General features: G+C 51.3%; 1 pseudogene; it reads right to left on the bottom strand.

The window, feature by feature from the left end:
• Positions 1-17: 17 nt before the first annotated feature.
• LOC125529927 lies at positions 18-1,361 on the bottom strand (annotated as a pseudogene).
• Positions 1,362-5,152: the final 3,791 nt, after the last annotated feature.

Consider the following 5,152-nt stretch of genomic DNA (forward strand, 5'->3'; position numbering starts at 1 on the left):
GTTGCAGGCGATGGTAGCAGGCGGTTAGGCCTGCGATGGCTTGGCAGTTAGAGGTGTGGAAGAGGGCTGTCTGGACATTGAAGACACGCATCTGGAGATTGAAGACACCCATCTAGCATTTATTTTCTTTCGAATGGCTAGAAACCAATCAACCGACCCAAATAAAAAAAAATTGTGTCAATCAATTGGTTTAAGATTTGGAAGGGCAAAGGGAGGGTTTACAATTTGGAATGTCGACATATTTAATTTGCGCCTCCCTGAAATGACTCGAAATTTGGAATCCCGAAATTATTCTGTAATTTTCCTGAATAAAGTCTATCTTTTTGTGACAAAATTGTGCACCTAGTCTTATTTTTTAAACGTGGGTTTGAACTAGTAGTATACATGGCATATGAGATGGTTTAAAGAGGTAAAAACGAGTTGAATCGATTACCTTTTTCTGCGGGGATGATGAATTCATCACCGCAGATTAAGGGGCCGTCAGACATGCCGCTGGGACATTGGCAATCGAAGATGTCGTAGGTGGTGTTGATCCGGCAAAGCCCACCGGTGTCCCTGCACGCTGTGCACTCGCCGGCCGTGTACTCGAGACGAAACCCGCGCTCCATCAGCTTGTGGTAGTTCGCCGCGGTCGCCCCCGGGTACCCCATCACCGGCGCCATCATCGACACCGAGCAGTTCCCCGGCACCAGCGGCCATTTGTCGTCGAGCTTGTAACCCCCGGCAAGCCACGCGAACGAGTTGCTGTCGCAGTTCAAGGGCGCCCATTGCGTAGGTGGCTGCTGCGCCGCCTGCAGGTCGATGCAGTCGTACAGGAAGAAGAGCTCCCGGTTGGCGGCGCTGATGCTGAAGGGCGCGAGGCCAAGGTCGGAGGAGACGTTGACTTGGAGCTTGGCGTCGCAGGTGCTGTGTGAGAGCTCGACATTGGTGACCCGGAACGAGCTGTCCTCATAGGAGATGTCCAGGATCTTGTACGTCCAGATGGAGTTCTTGAGGGAGGCCGTGCCGTTGCTGTGGCAGCTGACCTGGAAGGCCCGGTAGCCGGCGGTCGTGCGCCACCTCGCCAGGACGGGTTCTAGATGCGCCGGCCCGCGCACGTCGCCGGCTCGCACGACGACGGCGACGGCGTGGCGTTTGTGGCGTTTGTGGCGTGTGTGGCAAGGACGCCAGCAGTTAGCAGCAGTATGGCTGAGCAGAGCACGCCGGCGGGCGCCGGGACACGAAATGGAGTCATTGGTCTTGCTGCGACCGAAGGGAGAAGGGAGGCCACCGGCTACGCTACGTGGTGCTCCCGAAGGCGCAGAGAGGGAGGCGTGTAGTGAAGAGCGGCAGTTGATGTGATGATGAGGATTGAGAAGTTGAGAAGGAGAAGAAGCACCGGGACATTCATGCAGCCATGGTTGCCGGCTGTGTTGACGATTCGTGGTCACGGAGTTTGACTGAAGTGGACACCACCACCTCGCCGGCGAGCGGCCGAGTGGGAGCTCACCCGCCACGTGGGTCCTCACGGCGGCGCTGGCCCGGTTGCCAGTGGCCGGAGGAAGGTCGTCGGTCCGGGTCTGGGTTTGAACGCGTCCTTACCTACTATACACGGGAAAACAACTTTTTTTCTTCTTCTTCTACCCTTTTCCGCAAGCAAGCAAAGTAAAACAGCCGCGTGCTCTGGTCGTTACCGTATCTTTTTTTCAAGGAAAGACCATCATGGCAAGCTTTATTACGAATTAAAACAGGATTACATCATCCAAGAGTTTGGTAATAACACAGTCTGGAGGGTCGTTACCGTATCCTTGTCCTGTGGCTGTGTGCGAATAATGCATACAGTGACGGCTTATTTTTATCATACGCGCTGTAATAATCTGTTGGAAACGAGTGCTTGCATGTTAAGCATCGATGCCAAAAAAAAGAGAGCAAGTTAAGCCTCTGTATGCGTACGTAGACTTGACTCAGGAGGAGTCCTCCCCCTCCGTATCGGACAAGACGCGTTACGCCTGCATGACTGCATGCATGCATCGACGTGGGGCCCATCCACCCAAATCAGTGCATGGTTCTACCATCTACTCCTAGAGCGCCACCACACGGGGCGGCGCCACGGCGTTCCAGCCGCCATCGCCGGCACGGCATGGTTGACTACGAGTGAAGGAACGAAGATGATAAAGCAGGGAGCCAGCCTTTGTCTTCACCATGTTCTTGGTCTCTTTCTCGTGTTTCTCCGCACGTTGATGATCTAGACACCTTCCGACTTTAATATCTTGATGACCGCTGCTCTCGTCAAGCATGCTAGTAGTCGGTTCCTTTTTCTTCTCCACCCTCAAGATCCAGATCTATCGCTACGACCGCCATGGTTCACTGCCATCGCCGAGGGGGGTTAGTTAGGATCAATGGCGTTCAATCTAGGGTTTCTGCATTTCTTATGTTTATTTTTTGGTCGAAGCTCGTTAAGTTTTTATTCAAAGGTTCATATAGGTAGTTGAAAGTCTTAGTGTTTTTGGCGGAGATCTCATGGAGCAACAATTGAAAGCTTAATCTTTTTGTTACTTAAAATGCTTATAAGTAATAGTTGTGCTTTGCGGATTGTTTGTTGAAAGTTTGATGAATGTTAGTGTTGGACTAAATCCAATTAACTAATAACGGTCCACTCGCTTTTCTTTTGTAAGGGATGTTCTTTTCTTGGCTATGGCTTCAACATTTCCCGCGAGAAACAAGGCTACGGTTCAGTAGTGCCATCATTGGCAACAAACCCACAATGTATATGTTCTCACTAAACACTGAGTGGTCACAACCGGCTATGGAAGTACATGTCGGAAAACATGAAAGTTGAGGTAGTTGTCTATTGGATATCCACCCAAAAGTAAAAGCGAATGCTTGGGCACAACAAGGGAGGCTGTTGAAAGTGATTGATGCTACGGTTTACCGCAAAGAACGCTGGTACACACATGATAAGATTTGAACGATTTTCAGACGACGCAGTAGACCACACCGTTCATGCATAGAGCAATAACTGGATATAGCACCGTTAATAATTCCACTGTCCACAGTTTGTGCGGTTAGCTGCCGTCCACATAGTAGTTTTCTACCGCAAATTACCAGTCACCCCACATTGGGGCAGTGCCGGAGTACATTCCAGTAATGCTACACGTACAAACAAATTACAGGATTATACAAAGAGGGTTAATTTGATTGGTCAATAGGTGAGGGAGGTGGCCCACCCTCCTGAAAATCATTTGTAGGTCTAGCATTTTTGGAGTACATCCATAGCAACTTGTTTCTTTGAGTTTAGGCCAATGTTGGTGTCCTTTGTCTCAGGCCACCAGCACTACTGCACTAGTACATATGGTCTAACTTTTTAAAACCATTTTTGGGTGCGTACCAACTAGTTTGAAGTTTGAACTAAAGTGGCAGACTTTGAAAAAAATCGTTCTCTCTCTCTCTCTCTCTCTAAAAAAATGCTTTAGTACGGGAAATGGGACTGCCAAACAATAATACTATAGGGTAACAGAAAGGTGCAGAGAACAATCTCAGCTGATTGAAGGCGATCGAAACAGTGTTGCGTACCTGAAGATTTGGGTGTGCCCCATGCAGCAGGAGTTGTTGCTGTTCTAAAGCACGTGAACGTCCATGCATCTCGCGCCGCCAGCCGACGGTGACCGCACAGGCCACCGGATTTCTCGCAGCCGCCGCACTCCCCGCTCGCCTCCGGCCTCCAGCTCAGCTCGAACCCCATGTTCAGCGCCGGTATGACGGCGTCCAGCGGGCCGCTGGCTGCTGTCCCCGTCCTGCCGAGCAGGGACCTCCTCAGCACCGGCATCCCCACCACGTCCTGGCACAGCCCGGCGTAACTGTACGGCGTGAGATCGTCGCCCTCCCGGAAGACGTAGGAGTGGTGCCGGCCGTCGCCCTCCAGGCACGCCACCTGGTGCGCCGGGATGCCGATGAAGGAACAGTGGATGAAGAAGGTGAGGTTGGCGTCCCTGGCCGTGAGCGACAGCGGCGAGCCGTCCGGGAGCGTGAGGTTGCGGCCGACGAGCGGGCACGTGTTGGACCGGGAGAAGACGCCCAGGTCGAACAGGGACACCGTGCGGTCGCCGTAGAGGATGTGCGTCACCGCGTAGTCGCCCGACGGGAGCCGCAGGACCGGCGTGTCGCGCCGGCACTCCAGCCGGAGGCTCGGGGACCCACAGTGGTGGGAGCCGTTCAATGTGCCGTTCCCGCCGTCGATCCAAAACGGGTACCGGATGTCCACGGCGTGGCCGCAGCGGTACGACGGGCAGGCGGACGTGGTCCCGGTGGTGTTGTTGTTTGGATTTGGGACTCTCTCCGTGGCCGCGACGCCGGCGGCGACGACGATGCTAGACATGAAGAGGAAAAAGTGGAGAGGACAGGTAACTGGGAGCGTCGCCGTCGCCATTGTTGCACTCTGCTCACGTATGGCTTTGGCTTTGCCTCTGCGACATGAGATTCCATCAATTCTTGTTGAACCAGCCACCGGGAGTAAGATCATGCCTAATTGACTGTTATCATTTCGCGCGGGCAACTCCATTTCATCCAAGATGTGTGACGACGAACTGAAGAGAGAGATGTGTGAAGATATTTGCTGAAATCCTGCCAACGACAAATTCCATATAAGGTGTATTTTTTTTAAGTCAAACGAGTGTAAGTTTGACCGAGTTTTTAGGAAAATATATCAGCATGCACAATACAAAATTTATATCATTTGATCCAATTCATGAAAAGTAGTTTCATATTTTATCTACTAGATATTGCAGATGTTGTTATTTTACCTTCTTTTTTTTTGAAATGAGATGGGTTTTCCCTGCCACAACCTTTTATTGAAAAAGCCAAGGCTATAGCGGTTCAGACTACTACAGTTCAAAGGACACGGCTTGTAGTTTAAAGCTAACTGCAACAGCCCTACTTATTACAACCGCCAAAGGCAGCAAAAGACCACACCCAGTTCAAAGCTACAACAATAGGAGATCCTACACTATAGCTTCAGGAGGGTATGTAGAAGGACTCATTTCCACGCGATCCTAAGCAATTCTCCTCACCGATGATCGAGAAGTCTTAGGCACTCGAGGAGCAGTGTAGCTTGAGCATCTGTACCTCCAAATGTTGGGCATTGCATCATTGGCAATACAAATGGGGTTTTGGAACA

Source organism: Triticum urartu, unplaced genomic scaffold (assembly GCF_003073215.2).
Source record: "Triticum urartu cultivar G1812 unplaced genomic scaffold, Tu2.1 TuUngrouped_contig_5951, whole genome shotgun sequence".
NCBI lineage: Eukaryota > Viridiplantae > Streptophyta > Magnoliopsida > Poales > Poaceae > Triticum > Triticum urartu.